The sequence below is a fragment of the Pleurodeles waltl genome, chromosome 12 (assembly GCF_031143425.1).
Source record: "Pleurodeles waltl isolate 20211129_DDA chromosome 12, aPleWal1.hap1.20221129, whole genome shotgun sequence".
Classification (NCBI taxonomy): Eukaryota; Metazoa; Chordata; class Amphibia; order Caudata; family Salamandridae; genus Pleurodeles; species Pleurodeles waltl.
Genome location: NC_090451.1, coordinates 108,218,291 through 108,239,383, shown reverse-complemented (window position 1 = coordinate 108,239,383; position 21,093 = coordinate 108,218,291). Strand labels below are relative to the sequence as shown.

General features: G+C 45.1%; 3 non-coding genes across 3 annotated transcripts; all 3 read right to left on the bottom strand.

The window, feature by feature from the left end:
- Positions 1-4,777: 4,777 nt before the first annotated feature.
- Positions 4,778-4,849, bottom strand: TRNAH-GUG (transfer RNA histidin (anticodon GUG)). The gene has a single exon. It is a non-coding gene; the product is annotated as a tRNA-His (tRNA).
- Positions 4,850-14,769: 9,920 nt separating this feature from the next.
- TRNAH-GUG (transfer RNA histidin (anticodon GUG)) lies at positions 14,770-14,841 on the bottom strand. The gene has a single exon. It is a non-coding gene; the product is annotated as a tRNA-His (tRNA).
- A 4,922-nt stretch (positions 14,842-19,763) lies between these two features.
- TRNAH-GUG (transfer RNA histidin (anticodon GUG)) lies at positions 19,764-19,835 on the bottom strand. The gene has a single exon. It is a non-coding gene; the product is annotated as a tRNA-His (tRNA).
- Positions 19,836-21,093: the final 1,258 nt, after the last annotated feature.

The following is a 21,093-nucleotide window of genomic DNA, read 5'->3' as shown; positions in this document are numbered from 1 at the left end:
CACAGCAAATATTTACCTCTCTGCTTCCAGTGACAAGACTCCCCATAAACCAAGAAGCCCAGACTTCTTAACAAGATCCACCACTCTGCCCTGCAAGTCTCAAGTGTTCTATGAGTACTGGGGTCGGGGAAGTGAACACTGCAAAAACTTAATCCACGGCCGACCAAACTCCTCCAGGCCAGGAGGGGCTCGGAACAGGCCCCCACATATTGTTGTTTTTTTCTTTTCTGGGTGTCTCTTCAGACACATTCAGCTGCTTGGTGCATACTGCTTTAGAGTTGCATTGTGTGAAATGAAGTGGCGTAAACTTGACTAGCAAACAATGGAGTGGTGATGAATGGAGGGTCATAGAAGGGAGTAGATTGAAGTGCAAAGAGTAGAGTGACGTAATGTGTCATAGAATACAGTGGAATATAATGAAGTGGTGTGCCTTGGCATGGCGTTGAATAGCATTGTGAGGAATGGAGTGGCATAGAGCAGAGTGGGGTAGAGAGGAGTGAGGTTGCATAGAATGGCATAGAGTAGCATAGAGTAAAGTAGTGTGGTGTAGAGTGGCATAGTGTGGTGTAGAGTGAAGTGGCATGGAATGGCATAGAGTCAGAGAACAGTGTGTCATGGAGAGGGATGGCAAAGAATTAGGAGGAGTGGAGTCGGACTGCATGAAGTAGAGTGTTGTGGAGTTGAGTAGCATACAGTCGCGTTGCATGGAGTGACACTGTGGTGTAGAGAGGAGCAGAGAAAAAAGTGGCATAGAGTAGAAAGGCCTACAGGAGAGTAGTGTAGAGTGGCACAGCATAGAGTAGTGTGCAGTAGAGTGGCATAGAGTAGAGCGCATGTAGTGCCATTGAGTGATATTGTGTGAGATGGAGTGGAGTGGAGTACAGTGAAGTGGCATGGAATGAAGTAGTATAGAGTAGAGTGGGAGAGAGTAAAGTGGAGTGGCATAGAGTGAACTAGAGTAGAGCGTAGTGGGATAGAGTGGAGTAGCATGGAGTGGAATGGAGAGGCACAGAGTAGGGTAGAGTGCAAAAGTGTGGAATGGCATGGAGTTGAGTGGAGTGGCATAGAGTAGAGTGGCATTCTGTGGGGTGGATTAGAGTGGCATGGAGTGGCATACAGTAGAGTGGAATAGAGCTTAGTGGTGGAGAGTACAGTGGCTTAAAGTGGAGTATAGTAGCATGGAGTAGAGTAGCGTAGAGTAGAGAGGGGTGCAACAGAGTAGAGTGGCATAGAGTTGAGTGGTGTACAGTGGCGTAGAGTAGAATGGGATAAAATAAAGTGGCGTACAGTAGACTGGAGTAGAGTAGCATAGAGTGGAGAGGCATAGAGTGGAGAGACGTAAAGTAGAGTGGAATTGTATAGAGTAGAGTTCAGTTGAGTATTTTAGAGTGATGTAGAGCAGAGTGGCATAGAGTCACATAAAGTTTCATTCTATGATGTAGGGTGGCGTAGAGAGGAATGAAGGGAAGTGGCATAGAGTAGAGTGGAGTGGAGTGGAGTAGAGGGGCATAGCAGAGAGTGACAGGGTGGAGTGGCATAGAATGGAGTAGCATAAAGTGGAGTGAAGTGGCGTATAGTGGAGTGGCATAGATTAGAGTGGCATAGAGTGGAGTGATAGAGTGGAACAATGTAGATTAGAGTGGAGTAGAACTGAGTAGAGTGGAGTGGTATAGAGTTGCACAGTGTAGAGTACAGTGGCACTGAGGGGAGTAGAGTATAGTCATGTAGAGGAATACAGTGTGAGAAAGTAACTAAAGTGTCAATAGAGACGGCGTTTAGGGTGAAAAATAAGCTGTATGCTTGTCATGAATGTTGGAAAGCACATTGCACATCCAAGAATGATACGAAAACACTTTTAAAATATAAAAAATAGCGTACTGTAGAAAGACGAAAAGAACACATGTACTTGGTCCATCCTCCATGGAGGAATGAACACAAGAAAGGAAGATTCAGTCTATGGGAGCTAAGCAATCGAAATATTGCAAATGTGAGTGACATAGAAAACAATTAATGGTAAGTAAGCTATGGGCGTGTGGTAAGCCCACTGAATTCTAAACAATATGTCTCACAGCACATTCACTGTGTACGCAAGACATAAAAAGGTGTGACTAAGAGAATTCTGAGATTTAGAGCTTGACAGCAATTCACAACCCAACCAAACTGAGCCCTATATAATAATTTACAACAGAGCCAAAGTACACCTTTTATACCCCCAATGGTGGAGGTAAGATATTCAGCAGACACGTGGTCTCCCAGTGCTAAAGGATTTTGGCTAGATATGAAGTGGGCGAAGTGCCCTGAAAACATTATAAAAGTAGGACACGTGCTATAAGCAGACATCACTTCCTTGGCAAGGCAGAAGAAAGGGCACTTCAGAGGGAAGAAATGAGAGGGCTGAGGAACAGACAGATAGGTCCCCTATGGGCAGAGGTGGCGGGAGCATGGAACACTCCTGACATGACTATGATGACGATGCAGATGGGCCTCTTAACTTGCGGAGTTAGGAGCACGACAAACACACCTCTCCTAGACCTCCCTGGAAGATCATACACTGGGGAGGGTTCCCCTGGGTCCCTTCCACCCCCCCCCGGCTGGGCCCCATACAGCTGTAGACACACTCACACGATGCGTAGTTAGGTCTTGTTTCTGGGCAAGTTGTTTGGCTTGCTTGTTATTTGTTGTAATAAGAGATGATGAGTACCTGACGTGCCAGAGCTGGAAATGGTGGCAACCGACCACCCTGCTGCATGGGCATACAGCGCTGAACCGGAGACCCACAGGAGGCCCACACCACAGATCACAAGCCTGCTTACAGATTTATGCAAGGAACAGCCCTCAGCGTGGTGGTAACATAATATAATAGCAGTAATGGGTAACTGTTCAAAAGTTGTCATGGAAAGGAGATTCATACAGCTCTGCAACCTGTTACAATCCTGTGAATAATATGTACCATCTGAAATACCAATAAATAAAAAAAATAAAAAATCTGCTGCACAACTTAGGGTAAGGCTGGTGTTGTAGTGGTAGATCTGAGGCCCTAGGAGAGCTGGAGACCCCACAGAGCTACAGCAGCTCAGAAGTCCACTTAGGCTTCATCAGGGACCCGTTTTATGACTTGAAAACCCATTAATGCAACAATAAAGGGGTGAAGTAAATGTCATCAACATTGCATAAACTGGTGTTCTTTGCAGTTTTTGTAATAAATAACAGCGCCTGGAAGCCCTTCTGACTGTGAAGGTTTGTTTAACAAATAGTGTTGTAACAACATAAAAGAGGGGGAACTGTAAGACAGTTGCACAGATAGAAGGACGGATAGAAGGTTAAACAGATCGTCATAAATAAGCCACATGTACCGATGCATCTGTACAGGTTTGTAGACAGAAAGGCAGGTATGTAGCTGTTAGTAAATCATGGATGAGATATAATCAGCGTCACAGAAACCGCTGTAAATCACACGCGCCTGCTTTTGAAATAACCACACCACAAAGACCTTGGTAGTCAGCATGTAGGCTTTAAAGTGTTAACATAAACAGAGATGGGCAGAAATAGGCAGTAAGGCAGATACCCAGATTGAAATAGAAAGGTAAATAGAAAGCACATGTAGTAATAGACGTGGACCGATAAGTATATAGAGAAGCAGCTGTTGGTACGAAAATGGGATCACATATGATCAACTTTGTGTGGACTGTCAGGATTTGAAAACGGTTGCTTCATACCAAAAAAAACCATAGCGCCAAGATGTCCTCCTCAATGTCCCTATGAGCGTTATAGTGCTAACAAAGCATACAGCCAGGCATCAACACTCTGTTAGACAGGTTCACAGTCACGCACAGGTAGGTGAGCAGATAGATAAGCAGGCACACAGGCAAAAAGATAGATGGACAGATGAATGGATCAATGGATGGACGGATCTCTCTGTTAAACATGAGTCAAATGTAGGGATGGGCGTAACCAGTGTAACTCACTGCAGTGTAATTACGCGAAATTACAGCAACATTATGCGAGGTTGTACAGAATTACACAAGGCTATTTTCCTGATGCAAAATACACGCTCAGATCCGAAAGGAACCTGATATACACTTTGCACAAGAAAATCGCTCTAAATGCAACAGAACTGGCACAACAGCCGCTGCTCGCGCTCTTTTCCTCCGCTCTTGGGTAGATGTCTTTCCCCACATTACTCCAAATTCCACAAAGGAGCGTAATTGTGTAATTCACGATTCGACCACGGCTAATAAACTTGGCTTAAGTTTTAAAACTTTCCCTCTAGCTGCCCGGTGATCCGTCGGGTGCGGGATGATGAAGCCAAACGCTGATTGGGTGAGTGCGCCTCTCAGTGTCCTTCTCCGTCGCCTCTTTCTTTCAGACCCTTGGGAGCTCAGTCTTACTTTCTATACAAATATTTATTTTTAGACCTTTTTTCTTTGCGGCCTGAATTGCTGCAAAAACTGATATTTGACTAGCAGGATCCCTTTTAACATTGAAAGCTACTCCGCGTCAGTACAGGAGCCTCGGCGCTGCAGGTACAGGAGACACAGACATCCATCCCTCTTGCTGACCGGGTCCCGTGAAACCAAACTGTAGCTCATACTTTTCACATCAGGACCGCCACAAACGTAAAAGCGCAGAAAGGTGAAATAAATAATAACATTGTTAACGCGTTCTTCAAAGACATTTAATTTCACCGTTGAAATTAGGTTCAAGCTCTTAACTCATGTAAATATTAAGAAGTGAGAATAAAAGTGCTGCCCAACTGCCGTGACATTGCAACCCTCAATGCCGTGACTCGGATTCGAACCGAGGTTGCTGCGGCCACAACGCAGAGTACTAACCACTATACGATCACAGCGAGCTACTTGGGGTCTGAAAAGACTACCCTGGTTTGGCTCTGATAGGCTTAAAAAAGGTCAAAGTGTCCGTGGAGTGGATAGATTTAGCGTTTGTTTAAAACCAATCTTTTCAAGTTAGATCAGGGTCTTTTCTTTGAGTAGCAGATCACAGCAAATATTTACCTCTCTGCTTCCAGTGACAAGACTCCCCATAAACCAAGAAGCCCAGACTTCTTAACAAGATCCACCACTCTGCCCTGCAAGTCTCAAGTGTTCTATGAGTGCTGGGGTCGGGGAAGTGAACACTGCAAAAACTTAATCCACGGCCGACCAAACTCCTCCAGGCCAGGAGGGGCTCGGAACAGGCCCCCACATATTGTTGTTTTTTTCTTTTCTGGGTGTCTCTTCAGACACATTCAGCTGCTTGGTGCATACTGCTTTAGAGTTGCATTGTGTGGAATGAAGTGGCGTAAACTTGACTAGCAAACAATGGAGTGGTGATGAATGGAGGGTCATAGAAGGGAGTAGATTGAAGTGCAAAGAGTAGAGTGACGTAATGTGTCATAGAATACAGTGGAATATAATGAAGTGGTGTGCCTTGGCATGGCGTTGAATAGCATTGTGAGGAATGGAGTGGCATAGAGCAGAGTGGGGTAGAGAGGAGTGAGGTTGCATAGAATGGCATAGAGTAGCATAGAGTAAAGTAGTGTGGTGTAGAGTGGCATAGTGTGGTGTAGAGTGAAGTGGCATGGAATGGCATAGAGTCAGAGAACAGTGTGTCATGGAGAGGGGTGGCAAAGAATTAGGAGGAGTGGAGTCGGACTGCATGAAGTAGAGTGTTGTGGAGTTGAGTAGCATACAGTGGCGTTGCATGGAGTGACACTGTGGTGTAGAGAGGAGCAGAGAAAAAAGTGGCATAGAGTAGAAAGGCCTACAGGAGAGTAGTGTAGAGTGGCACAGCATAGAGTAGTGTGCAGTAGAGTGGCATAGAGTAGAGTGCATGTAGTGCCATTGAGTGATATTGTGTGAGATGGAGTGGAGTGGAGTACAGTGAAGTGGCATGGAATGAAGTAGTATAGAGTAGAGTGGGAGAGAGTAAAGTGGAGTGGCATAGAGTGAACTAGAGTAGAGCGTAGTGGGATAGAGTGGAGTAGCATGGAGTGGAATGGAGAGGCACAGAGTAGGATAGAGTGCAAAAGTGTGGAATGGCATGGAGTTGAGTGGAGTGGCATAGAGTAGAGTGGCATTCTGTGGGGTGGATTAGAGTGGCATGGAGTGGCATACAGTAGAGTGGAATAGAGCTTAGTGGTGGAGAGTACAGTGGCTTAGAGTGGAGTATAGTAGCATGGAGTAGAGTAGCGTAGAGTAGAGAGGGGTGCAACGGAGTAGAGTGGCATAGAGTTGAGTGGTGTACAGTGGCGTAGAGTAGAATGGGATAAAATAAAGTGGCGTACAGTAGACTGGAGTAGAGTAGCATAGAGTGGAGAGGCATAGAGTGGAGAGGAGTAAAGTAGAGTGGAATTGTATAGAGTAGAGTTCAGTTGAGTATTCTAGAGTGATGTAGAGCAGAGTGGCATAGAGTCACATAAAGTGGCATTCTATGAAGTAGGGTGGCGTAGAGAGGAATGAAGGGAAGTGGCATAGAGTAGAGTGGAGTGGAGTGGAGTAGAGGGGCATAGCAGAGAGTGACAGGGTGGAGTGGCATAGAATGGAGTAGCATAAAGTGGAGTGAAGTGGCGTATAGTTGAGTGGCATAGATTAGAGTGGCATAGAGTGGAGTGATAGAGTGGAACAATGTAGATTAGAGTGGAGTAGAACTGAGTAGAGTGGAGTGGTATAGAGTTGCACAGTGTAGAGTGCAGTGGCACTGAGGGGAGTAGAGTATAGTCATGCAGAGGAATACAGTGTGAGAAAGTAACTAAAGTGTCAATAGAGACGGCGTTTAGGGTGAAAAATAAGCTGTATGCTTGTCATGAATGTTGGAAAGCACATTGCACATCCAAGAATGATAAGAAAACACTTTTAAAATATAAAATATAGCGTACTGTAGAAAGACGAAAAGAACACATGTACTTGGTCCATCCTCCATGGAGGAATGAACACAAGAAAGGAAGATTCAGTCTATGGGAGCTAAGCAATCGAAATATTGCAAATGTGAGTGACATAGAAAACAATTAATGGTAAGTAAGCTATAGGCGTGTGGTAAGCCCACTGAATTCTAAACAATATGTCTCACAGCACATTCACTGTGTACGCAAGACATAAAAAGGTGTGACTAAGAGAATTCTGAGATTTAGAGCTTGACAGCAATTCACAACCCAACAAAATTGAGCCCTATATAATAATTTACAACAGAGCCAAAGTACACCTTTTATACCCCCAATGGTGGAGGTAAGATATTCAGCAGACACGTGGTCTCCCAGTGCTAAAGGATTTTGGCTAGATATGAAGTGGGCGAAGTGCCCTGAAAACATTATAAAAGTAGGATACGTGCTATAAGCAGACATCACTTCCTTGGCAAGGCAGAAGAAAGGGCACTTCAGAGGGAAGAAATGAGAGGGCTGAGGAACAGACAGATAGGTCCCCTATGGGCAGAGGTGGCGGGAGCATGGAACACTCCTGACATGACTATGATGACGATGCAGATGGGCCTCTTAACTTGCGGAGTTAGGAGCACGACAAACACACCTCTCCTAGACCTCCCTGGAAGATCATACACTGGGGAGGGTTCCCCTGGGTCCCTTACCCCCCCCCGGCTGGGCCCCATACAGCTGTAGACACACTCACACGATGCGTAGTTAGGTCTCGGTTTCTGGGCAAGTTGTTTGGCTTGCTTGTTATTTGTTGTAATAAGAGATGATGAGTACCTGACGTGCCAGAGCTTGAAATGGTGGGAACCGACCACCCTGCTCCATGGGCATACAGCACTGAACCGGAGACCCACAGGAGGCCCACACTACAGATCACAAGCCTGCTTACAGATTTATGCAAGGAACAGCCCTCAGCGTGGCGGTAACATAATATAATAGCAGTAATGGGTAACTGTTCAAAAGTTGTCATGGAAAGGAGATTCATACAGCTCTGCAACCTGTTACAATCCTGTGAATAATATGTACCATCTGAAATACCAATAAATAAAAAAATAAAAAATCTACTGCACAACTTAGGGTAAGGCTGGTGTTGTAGTGGTAGATCTGAGGCCCTAGGAGAGCTGGAGACCCCACAGAGCTACAGCAGCTCAGAAGTCCACTTAGGCTTCATCAGGGACCCGTTTTGTGACTTGAAAACCCATTAATGCAACAATAAAGGGGTGAAGTAAATGTCATCAACATTGCATAAACTGGTGTTCTTTGCAGTTTTTTTTAATAAATAACAGCGCCTGGAAGCCCTTCTGACTGTGAAGGTTTGTTTAACAAATAGTGTTGTAACAACATAAAAGAGGGGGAACTGTAAGACAGTTGCACAGATAGAAGGACGGATAGAAGGTTAAACAGATCGTCATAAATATGCCACATGCACCGATGCATCTGTACAGGTTTGTAGACAGAAAGGCAGGTATGTAGCTGTTAGTAAATCATGGATGAGATATAATCAGCGTCACAGAAACCGCTGTAAATCACACGCGCCTGCTTTAGAAAGAACCACGCCACAAAGACCTTGGTAGTCAGCATGTAGGCTTTAAAGTGTTAACATAAACAGAGATGGGCAGAAATAGGCAGTAAGGCAGATACCCAGATTGAAATAGAAAGGTAAATAGAAAGCACATGTAGTAATAGACGTGGACCTATAAGTATATAGAGAAGCAGCTGTTGGTACGAAAATGGGATCACATATGATCAACTTTGTGTGGACTGTCAGGATTTGAAAACGGTTGCTTCATACCAAAAAAAAACATAGCTCCAAGATGTCCTCCTCAATGTCCCTATGAGCGTTATAGTGTTAACAAAGCATACAGCCAGGCATCAACACTCTGTAAGACAGGTTCACAGTCACGCACAGGTAGGTGAGCAGATAGATAAGCAGGCACACAGGCAAAAAGATGGATGGACAGGTGAATGGATCAATGGATGGACGGACCTCTCTGTTATACATGAGTCAAATGTAGGGATGGGCGTAACCAGTGTAACTCACTGCAGTGTAATTACGCGAAATTACAGCAACATTATGCGAGGTTGCACAGAATTACACAAGGCTATTTTCCTGGTGCAAAATACACGCTCAGATCCGAAAGGAACCTGATATACACTTTGCACAAGAAAATCAATCTAAATGCAACAGAACTGGCAAAACAGCCGCTGCTCGCGCTCTTTTCCTCCGCTCTTGGGTAGATGTCTTTCCCCACATTACTCCAAATTCCACAAAGGAGCGTAATTGTGTAATTCACGATTCGACCACGACCAATAAACTTGGCTTAAGTTTTAAAACTTTCCCTCTAGCTGCCCGGTGATCCGTCGGGTGCGGGATGATGAAGCCAAACGCTGATTGGGTGAGTGCGCCTCTCAGTGTCCTTCTCCGTCGCCTCTTTCTTTCAGACCCTTGGGAGCTCAGTCTTACTTTCTATACAAATATTTATTTTTAGACCTTTTTTTTTTGCTGCCTGAATTGTTGCAAAAACGGATATTTGACTAGCAGGATCCCTTTCAACATTGAAAGCTACTTTGCGTCAGCACGGGAGCCTCGGCGCTGCAGGTACAGGAGACACAGACATCCATCCCTCTTGCTGACCGGGTCCCGTGAAACCAAACTGTAGCTCATACTTTTCACATCAGGACCGCCACAAACGTAAAAGCGCAGAAAGGTGAAATAAATAATAACATTGTTAACGCGTTCTTCAAAGACATTTAATTTCACCGTTGAAATTAGGTTCAAGCTCTTAACTCATGTAAATATTAAGAAGTGAGAATAAAAATGCTGCCCAACTGCCGTGACATTGCCACCCGCAATGCCGTGACTCAGATTCGAACCAAGGTTGATGCAGCCACAACGCAGAGTACTAACCACTATACGATCACAGCGAGCTACTTGGGCTCTGAAAAGACTACCCTGGTGTGGCTCTGATAGGCTTAAAAAAGGTCAAAGTGTCCGTGGAGTGGATAGATTTAGCGTTTGTTGAAAACCCATCTTTTCAAGTTAGATCAGGGTCTTTTCTTTGAGTAGCAGATCACAGCAAATATTTACCTCTCTGCTTCCAGTGACAAGACTCCCCATAAACCAAGAAGCCCAGACTTCTTAACAAGATCCACCACTCTGCCCTGCAAGTCTCAAGTGTTCTATGAGTGCTGGGGTCGGGGAAGTGAACACTGCAAAAACTTAATCCACGGCCGACCAAACTCCTCCAGGCCAGGAGGGGCGCGGAACAGGCCCCCACATATTGTTGTTTTTTTCTTTTCTGGGTGTCTCTTCAGACACATTCAGCTGCTTGGTGCATACTGCTTTAGAGTTGCATTGTGTGGAATGAAGTGGCGTAAACTTGACTAGCAAACAATGGAGTGGTGATGAATGGAGGGTCATAGAAGGGAGTAGATTGAAGTGCAAAGAGTAGAGTGACGTAATGTGTCATAGAATACAGTGGAATATAATGAAGTGGTGTGCCTTGGCATGGCGTTGAATAGCATTGTGAGGAATGGAGTGGCATAGAGCAGAGTGGGGTAGAGAGGAGTGAGGTTGCATAGAATGGCATAGAGTAGCATAGAGTAAAGTAGTGTGGTGTAGAGTGGCATAGTGTGGTGTAGAGGGAAGTGGCATGGAATGGCATAGAGTCAGAGAACAGTCTGTCATGGAGAGGGGTGGCAAAGAATTAGGAGGAGTGGAGTCGGACTGCATGAAGTAGAGTGTTGTGGAGTTGAGTAGCATACAGTCGCGTTGCATGGAGTGACACGGTGGTGTAGAGAGGAGCAGAGCAAAAAAGTGGCATAGAGTAGAAAGGCCTACAGGAGAGTAGTGTAGAGTGGCACAGCATAGAGTAGTGTCCAGTAGAGTGGCATAGAGTAGAGCGCATGTAGTGCCATTGAGTGATATTTTGTGAGATGGAGTGGAGTGGAGTACAGTGAAGTGGCATGGAATGAAGTAGTATAGAGTAGAGTGGGAGAGAGTAAAGTGGAGTGGCATAGAGTGAACTAGAGTAGAGCGTAGTGGGATAGAGTGGAGTAGCATGGAGTGGAATGGAGAGGCACAGAGTAGGGTAGAGTGCAAAAGTGTGGAATGGCATGGAGTTGAGTGGAGTGGCATAGAGTAGAGTGGCATTCTGTGGGGTGGATTAGAGTGGCATGGAGTGGCATACAGTAGAGTGGAATAGAGCTTAGTGGTGGAGAGTACAGTGGATTAGAGTGGAGTATAGTAGCATGGAGTAGAGTAGCGTAGAGTAGAGAGGGGTGCAACGGAGTAGAGTGGCATAGAGTAGAGTGGTGTACAGTGGCGTAGAGTAGAATGGGATAAAATAAAGTGGCGTACAGTAGACTGGAGTAGAGTAGCATAGAGTGGAGAGGCATAGAGTGGAGAGGAGTAAAGTAGAGTGGAATGGTATAGAGTAGAGTTCAGTTGAGTATTCTAGAGTGATGTAGAGCAGAGTGGCATAGAGTCACATAAAGTGGCATTCTATGAAGTAGGGTGGCGTAGAGAGGAATGAAGGGAAGTGGCATAGAGTAGAGTGGAGTGGAGTGGAGTAGAGGGGCATAGCAGAGAGTGACAGGGTGGAGTGGCATAGAATGGAGTAGCATAAAGTAGAGTGAAGTGGCGTATAGTGGAGTGGCATAGATTAGAGTGGCATAGAGTGGAGTGATAGAGTGGAACAATGTAGATTAGAGTGGAGTAGAACTGAGTAGAGTGGAGTGGTATAGAGTTGCACAGTGTAGAGTACAGTGGCACTGAGGGGAGTAGAGTATAGTCATGTAGAGGAATACAGTGTGAGAAAGTAACTAAAGTGTCAATAGAGACGGCGTTTAGGGTGAAAAATAAGCTGTATGCTTGTCATGAATGTTGGAAAGCACATTGCACATCCAAGAATGATACGAAAACACTTTTAAAATATAAAAAATAGCGTACTGTAGAAAGACACAAAGAACACATGTACTTGGTCCATCCTCCATGGAGGAATGAACACAAGAAAGGAAGATTCAGTCTATGGGAGCTAAGCAATCGAAATATTGCAAATGTGAGTGACATAGAAAACAATTAATGGTAAGTAAGCTATGGGTGTGTGGAAGCCCACTGAATTCTAAACAATATGTCTCACAGCACATTCACTGTGTACGCAAGACATAAAAAGGTGTGACTAAGAGAATTCTGAGATTTAGAGCTTGACAGCAATTCACAACCCAACAAAATTGAGCCCTATATAATAATTTACAACAGAGCCAAAGTACACCTTTTATACCCCCAATTGTGGAGGTAAGATATTCAGCAGACACGTGGTCTCCCAGTGCTAAAGGATTTTGGCTAGATATGAAGTGGGCGAAGTGCCCTGAAAACATTATAAAAGTAGGACACGTGCTATAAGCAGACATCACTTCCTTGGCAAGGCAGAAGAAAGGGCACTTCAGAGGGAAGAAATGAGAGGGCTGAGGAACAGACAGATAGCTCCCCTATGGGCAGAGGTGGCGGGAGCATGGAACACTCCTGACATGACTATGATGACGATGCAGATGGGCCTCTTAACTTGCGGAGTTAGGAGCACGACAAACACACCTCTCCTAGACCTCCCTGGAAGATCATACACTGGGGAGGGTTCCCCTGGGTCCCTCCCCCCCCCCCCGGCTGGGCCCCATACAGCTGTAGACACACTCACACGATGCGTAGTTAGGTCTCGGTTTCTGGGCAAGTTGTTTGGCTTGCTTGTTATTTGTTGTAATAAGAGATGATGAGTACCTGACGTGCCAGAGCTGGAAATGGTGGGAACCGACCACCCTGCTCCATGGGCATACAGCACTGAACCGGAGACCCACAGGAGGCCCACACTACAGATCACAAGCCTGCTTACAGATTTATGCAAGGAACAGCCCTCAGCGTGGTGGTAACATAATATAATAGCAGTAATGGGTAACTGTTCAAAAGTTGTCATGGAAAGGAGATTCATACAGCTCTGCAACCTGTTACAATCCTGTGAATAATATGTACCATCTGAAATACCAATAAATAAAAAAAATAAAAAATCTACTGCACAACTTAGGGTAAGGCTGGTGTTGTAGTGGTAGATCTGAGGCCCTAGGAGAGCTGGAGACCCCACAGAGCTACAGCAGCTCAGAAGTCCACTTAGGCTTCATCAGGGACCCGTTTTGTGACTTGAAAACCCATTAATGCAACAATAAAGGGGTGAAGTAAATGTCATCAACATTGCATAAACTGGTGTTCTTTGCAGTTTTTTTTTATAAATAACAGCGCCTGGAAGCCCTTCTGACTGTGAAGGTTTGTTTAACAAATAGTGTTGTAACAACATAAAAGAGGGGGAACTGTAAGACAGTTGCACAGATAGAAGGACGAATAGAAGGTTAAACAGATCGTCATAAATATGCCACATGCACCGATGCATCTGTACAGGTTTGTAGACAGAAAGGCAGGTATGTAGCTGTTAGTAAATCATGGATGAGATATAATCAGCGTCACAGAAACCGCTGTAAATCACACGCGCCTGCTTTAGAAAGAACCACCCCACAAAGACCTTGGTAGTCAGCATGTAGGCTTTAAAGTGTTAACATAAACAGAGATGGGCAGAAATAGGCAGTAAGGCAGATACCCAGATTGAAATAGAAAGGTAAATAGAAAGCACATGTAGTAATAGACGTGGACCTATAAGTATATAGAGAAGCAGCTGTTGGTACGAAAATGGGATCACATATGATCAACTTTGTGTGGACTGTCAGGATTTGAAAACGGTTGCTTCATACCAAAAAAAAACATAGCTCCAAGATGTCCTCCTCAATGTCTCTATGAGCGTTATAGTGTTAACAAAGCATACAGCCAGGCATCAACACTCTGTTAGACAGGTTCACAGTCACGCACAGGTAGGTGAGCAGATAGATAAGCAGGCACACAGGCAAAAACATGGATGGACAGATGAATGGATCAATGGATGGACGGACCTCTCTGTTATACATGAGTCAAATGTAGGGATGGGCGTAACCAGTGTAACTCACGGCAGTGTAATTACTCGAAATTACAGCAACATTATGCGAGGTTGCACAGAATTACACAAGGCTATTTTCCTGGTGCAAAATACACGCTCAGATCCGAAAGGAACCTGATATACACTTTGCACAAGAAAATCGATCTAAATGCAACAGAACTGGCACAACAGCCGCTGCTCGCGCTCTTTTCCTCCGCTCTTGGGTAGATGTCTTTCCCCACATTACTCCAAATTCCACAAAGGAGCGTAATTGTGTAATTCACGATTCGACCACGACTAATAAACTTGGCTTAAGTTTTAAAACTTTCCCTCTAGCTGCCCGGTGATCCGTCGGGTGCGGGATGATGAAGCCAAACGCTGATTGGGTGAGTGCGCCTCTCAGTGTCCTTCTCCGTCGCCTCTTTCTTTCAGACCCTTGGGAGCTCAGTCTTACTTTCTATACAAATATTTATTTTTAGACCTTTTTTCTTTGCGGCCTGAATTGTTGCAAAAACGGATATTTGACTAGCAGGATCCCTTTCAACATTGAAAGCTACTTTGCGTCAGCACAGGAGCCTCGGCGCTGCAGGTACAGGAGACACAGACATCCATCCCTCTTGCTGACCGGGTCCCGTGAAACCAAACTGTAGCTCATACTTTTCACATCAGGACCGCCACAAACGTAAAAGCGCAGAAAGATGAAATAAATAATAACATTGTTAACGCGTTCTTCAAAGACATTTAATTTCACCGTTGAAATTAGGTTCAAGCTCTTAACTCATGTAAATATTAAGAAGTGAGAATAAAAATGCTGCCCAACTGCCGTGACATTGCCACCCGCAATGCCGTGACTCGGATTCGAACCGAGGTTGCTGCAGCCACAACGCAGAGTACTAACCACTATACGATCACGGCAAGCTACTTGGGCTCTGAAAAGACTACCCTGGTGTGGCTCTGATAGGCTTAAAAAAGGTCAAAGTGTCCGTGGAGTGGATAGATTTAGCGTTTGTTTAAAACCAATCTTTTCAAGTTAGATCAGGGTCTTTTCTTTGAGTAGCAGATCACAGCAAATATTTACCTCTCTGCTTCCAGTGACAAGACTCCCCATAAACCAAGAAGCCCAGACTTCTTAACAAGATCCACCACTCTGCCCTGCAAGTCTCAAGTGTTCTATGAGTGCTGGGGTCGGGGAAGTGAACACTGCAAAAACTTAATCCACGGCCGACCAAACTCCTCCAGGCCAGGAGGGGCTCGGAACAGGCCCCCACATATTGTTGTTTTTTTCTTTTCTGGGTGTCTCTTCAGACACATTCAGCTGCTTGGTGCATACTGCTTTAGAGTTGCATTGTGTGGAATGAAGTGGCGTAAACTTGACTAGCAAACAATGGAGTGGTGATGAATGGAGGGTCATAGAAGGGAGTAGATTGAAGTGCAAAGAGTAGAGTGACGTAATGTGTCATAGAATACAGTGGAATATAATGAAGTGGTGTGCCTTGGCATGGCGTTGAATAGCATTGTGAGGAATGGAGTGGCATAGAGCAGAGTGGGGTAGAGAGGAGTGAGGTTGCATAGAATGGCATAGAGTAGCATAGAGTAAAGTAGTGTGGTGTAGAGTGGCATAGTGTGGTGTAGAGTGAAGTGGCATGGAATGGCATAGAGTCAGAGAACAGTCTGTCATTGAGAGGGGTGGCAAAGAATTAGGAGGAGTGGAGTCGGACTGCATGAAGTAGAGTGTTGTGGAGTTGAGTAGCATACAGTCGCGTTGCATGGAGTGACACTGTGGTGTAGAGAGGAGCAGAGAAAAAAGTGGCATAGAGTAGAAAGGCCTACAGGAGAGTAGTGTAGAGTGGCACAGCATAGAGTAGTGTGCAGTAGAGTGGCATAGAGTAGAGCGCATGTAGTGCCATTGAGTGATATTGTGTGAGATGGAGTGGAGTGGAGTACAGTGAAGTGGCATGGAATGAAGTAGTATAGAGTAGAGTGGGAGAGAGTAAAGTGGAGTGGCATAGAGTGAACTAGAGTAGAGCGTAGTGGGATAGAGTGGAGTAGCATGGAGTGGAATGGAGAGGCACAGAGTAGGGTAGAGTGCAAAAGTGTGGAATGGCATGGAGTTGAGTGGAGTGGCATAGAGTAGAGTGGCATTCTGTGGGGTGGATTAGAGTGGCATGGAGTGGCATACAGTAGAGTGGAATAGAGCTTAGTGGTGGAGAGTACAGTGGCTTAGAGTGGAGTATAGTAGCATGGAGTAGAGTTGCGTAGAGTAGAGAGGGGTGCAACGGAGTAGAGTGGCATAGAGTTGAGTGGTGTACAGTGGCGTAGAGTAGAATGGGATAAAATAAAGTGGCGTACAGTAGACTGGAGTAGAGTAGCATAGAGTGGAGAGGCATAGAGTGGAGAGGAGTAAAGTAGAGTGGAATTGTATAGAGTAGAGTTCAGTTGAGTATTCTAGAGTGATGTAGAGCAGAGTGGCATAGAGTCACATAAAGTGGCATTCTATGAAGTAGGGTGGCGTAGAGAGGAATGAAGGGAAGTGGCATAGAGTAGAGTGGAGTGGAGTGGAGTAGAGGGGCATAGCAGAGAGTGACAGGGTGGAGTGGCATAGAATGGAGTAGCATAAAGTAGAGTGAAGTGGCGTATAGTGGAGTGGCATAGATTAGAGTGGCATAGAGTGGAGTGATAGAGTGGAACAATGTAGATTAGAGTGGAGTAGAACTGAGTAGAGTGGAGTGGTATAGAGTTGCACAGTGTAGAGTACAGTGGCACTGAGGGGAGTAGAGTATAGTCATGTAGAGGAATACAGTGTGAGAAAGTAACTAAAGTGTCAATAGAGACGGCGTTTAGGGTGAAAAATAAGCTGTATGCTTGTCATGAATGTTGGAAAGCACATTGCACATCCAAGAATGATACGAAAACACTTTTAAAATATAAAAAATAGCGTACTGTAGAAAGACGAAAAGAACACATGTACTTGGTCCATCCTCCATGGAGGAATGAACACAAGAAAGGAAGATTCAGTCTATGGGAGCTAAGCAATCGAAATATTGCAAATGTGAGTGACATAGAAAACAATTAATGGTAAGTAAGCTATGGGCGTGTGGTAAGCCCACTGAATTCTAAACAATATGTCTCACAGCACATTCACTGTGTACGCAAGACATAAACAGGTGTGACTAAGAGAATTCTGAGATTTAGAGCTTGACAGCAATTCACAACCCAACCAAACTGAGCCCTATATAATAATTTACAACAGAGCCAAAGTACACCTTTTACACACCCAATGGTGGAGGTAAGATATTCAGCAGACACGTGGTCTCCCAGTGCTAAAGGATTTTGGCTAGATATGAAGTGGGCGAAGTGCCCTGAAAACATTATAAAAGTAGGACACGTGCTATAAGCAGACATCACTTCCTTGGCAAGGCAGAAGAAAGGGCACTTCAGAGGGAAGAAATGAGAGGGCTGAGGAACAGACAGATAGCTCCCCTATGGGCAGAGGTGGCGGGAGCATGGAACACTCCTGACATGACTATGATGACGATGCAGATGGGCCTCTTAACTTGCGGAGTTAGGAGCACGACAAACACCTCTCCTAGACCTCCCTGGAAGATCATACACTGGGGAGGGTTCCCCTGGGTCCCTTCCCCCCCCCCCGGCTGGGCCCCATACAGCTGTAGACACACTCACACGATGCGTAGTTAGGTCTCGGTTTCTGGGCAAGTTGTTAGGCTTGCTTGTTATTTGTTGTAATAAGAGATGATGAGTACCTGACGTGCCAGAGCTGGAAATGGTGGGAACCGACCACCCTGCTCCATGGGCATACAGCGCTGAACCGGAGACCCACAGGAGGCCCACACCACAGATCACAAGCCTGCTTACAGATTTATGCAAGGAACAGCCCTCAGCGTGGTGGTAACATAATATAATAGCAGTAATGGGTAACTGTTCAAAAGTTGTCATGGAAAGGAGATTCATACAGCTCTGCAACCTGTTACAATCCTATGAATAATATGTACCATCTGAAATACCAATAAATAAAAAAAATAAAAAATCTACTGCACAACTTAGGGTAAGGCTGGTGTTGTAGTGGTAGATCTGAGGCCCTAGGAGAGCTGGAGACCCCACAGAGCTACAGCAGCTCAGAAGTCCACTTGGGCTTCATCAGGGACCCGTTTTGTGACTTGAAAACCCATTAATGCAACAATAAAGGGGTGAAGTAAATGTCATCAACATTGCATATACTGGTGTTCTTTGCAGTTTTTTTAATAAATAACAGCGCCTGGAAGCCCTTCTGACTGTGAAGGTTTGTTTAACAAATAGTGTTGTAACAACATAAAAGAGGGGGAACTGTAAGACAGTTGCACAGATAGAAGGACGGATAGAAGGTTAAACAGATCGTCATAAATAAGCCACATGCACTGATGCATCTGTACAGGTTTGTAGACAGAAAGGCAGGTATGTAGCTGTTAGTAAATCATGGATGAGATATAATCAGCGTCACAGAAACCGCTGTAAATCACACGCGCCTGCTTTTGAAATCACCACGCCACAAAGACCTTGGTAGTCAGCATGTAGGCTTTAAAGTGTTAACATAAACAGAGATGGGCAGAAATAGGCAGTAAGGCAGATACCCAGATTGAAATAGAAAGGTAAATAGAAAGCACATGTAGTAATAGACGTGGACCGATAAGTATATAGAGAAGCAGCCGTTGGTACGAAAATGGGATCACATATGATCAACTTTGTGTGGACTGTCAGGATTTGAAAACGGTTGCTTCATACCAAAAAAAAACATAGCGCCAAGATGTCCTCCTCAATGTCCCTATGAGCGTTATAGTGTTAACAAAGCATACAGCCAGGAATCAACACTCTGTTAGACAGGTTCACAGTCACGCACAGGTAGGTGAGCAGATAGATAAGCAGGCACACAGGCAAAAAGATAGATGGACAGATGAATGGATCAATGGATGGACGGATTTCTCTGTTAAACATGAGTCAAATGTAGGGATGGGCGTAACCAGTGTAACTCACTGCAGTGTAATTACGCGAAATTACAGCAACATTATGCGAGGTTGTACAGAATTACACAAGGCTATTTTCCTGGTGCAAAATACACGCTCAGATCCGAAAGGAACCTGATATACACTTTGCACAAGAAAATCGCTCTAAATGCAACAGAACTGGCACAACAGCCGCTGCTCGCGCTCTTTTCCTCCGCTCTTGGGTAGATGTCTTTCCCCACATTACTCCAAATTCCACAAAGGAGCGTAATTGTGTAATTCACGATTCGACCACGGCTAATAAACTTGGCTTAAGTTTTAAAACTTTGCCTCTAGCTGCCCGGTGATCCGTCGGGTGCGGGATGATGAAGCCAAACGCTGATTGGGTGAGTGCGCCTCTCAGTGTCCTTCTCCGTCGCCTCTTTCTTTCAGACCCTTGGGAGCTCAGTCTTACTTTCTATACAAATATTTATTTTTAGACCTTTTTTCTTCGCGGCCTGAATTGCTGCAAAAACTGATATTTGACTAGCAGGATCCCTTTCAACATTGAAAGCTACTCCGCGTCAGTACAGGAGCCTCGGCGCTGCAGGTACAGGAGACACAGACATCCATCCCTCTTGCTGACCGGGTCCCGTGAAACCAAACTGTAGCTCATACTTTTCACATCAGGACCGCCACAAACGTAAAAGCGCAGAAAGGTGAAATAAATAATAACATTGTTAACGCGTTCTTCAAAGACATTTAATTTCACCGTTGAAATTAGGTTCAAGCTCTTAACTCATGTAAATATTAAGAAGTGAGAATAAAAACGCTGCCCGACTGCCGTGACATTGCCACCCTCAATGCCGTGACTCGGATTCGAACCGAGGTTGCTGCGGCCACAACGCAGAGTACTAACCACTATACGATCACAGCGAGCTACTTGGGCTCTGAAAAGACTACCCTGGTGTGGCTCTGATAGGCTTAAAAAAGGTCAAAGTATCCGTGGAGTGGATAGATTTAGCGTTTGTTTAAAACCCATCTTTTCAAGTTAGATCAGGGTCTTTTCTTTGAGTAGCAGATCACAGCAAATATTTACCTCTCTGCTTCCAGTGACAAGACTCCCCATAAACCAAGAAGCCCAGACTTCTTAACAAGATCCACCACTCTGCCCTGCAAGTCTCAAGTGTTCTATGAGTGCTGGGGTCGGGGAAGTGAACACTGCAAAAACTTAATCCACGGCCGACCAAACTCCTCCAGGCCAGGAGGGGCTCGGAACAGGCCCCCACATATTGTTGTTTTTTTCTTTTCTGGGTGTCTCTTCAGACACATTCAGCTGCTTGGTGCATACTGCTTTAGAGTTGCATTGTGTGAAATGAAGTGGCGTAAACTTGACTAGCAAACAATGGAGTGGTGATGAATGGAGGGTCATAGAAGGGAGTAGATTGAAGTGCAAAGAGTAGAGTGACGTAATGTGTCATAGAATACAGTGGAATATAATGAAGTGGTGTGCCTTGGCATGGCGTTGAATAGCATTGTGAGGAATGGAGTGGCATAGAGCAGAGTGGGGTAGAGAGGAGTGAGGTTGCATAGAATGGCATAGAGTAGCATAGAGTAAAGTAGTGTGGTGTAGAGTGGCATAGTGTGGTGTAGAGTGAAGTGGCATGGAATGGCATAGAGTCAGAGAACAGTGTGTCATGGAGAGGGGTGGCAAAGAATTAGGAGGAGTGGAGTCGGACTGCATGAAGTAGAGTGTTGTGGAGTTGAGTAGCATACAGTCGCGTTGCATGGAGTGACACTGTGGTGTAGAGAGGAGCAGAGAAAAAAGTGGCATAGAGTAGAAAGGCCTACAGGAGAGTAGTGTAGAGTGGCACAGCATAGAGTAGTGTGCAGTAGAGTGGCATAGAGTAGAGCGCATGTAGTGCCATTGAGTGATATTGTGTGAGATGGAGTGGAGTGGAGTACAGTGAAGTGGCATGGAATGAAGTAGTATAGAGTAGAGTGGGAGAGAGTAAAGTGGAGTGGCATAGAGTGAACTAGAGTAGAGCGTAGTGGGATAGAGTGGAGTAGCATGGAGTGGAATGGAGAGGCACAGAGTAGGGTAGAGTGCAAAAGTGTGGAATGGCATGGAGTTGAGTGGAGTGGCATAGAGTAGAGTGGCATTCTGTGGGGTGGATTAGAGTGGCATGGAGTG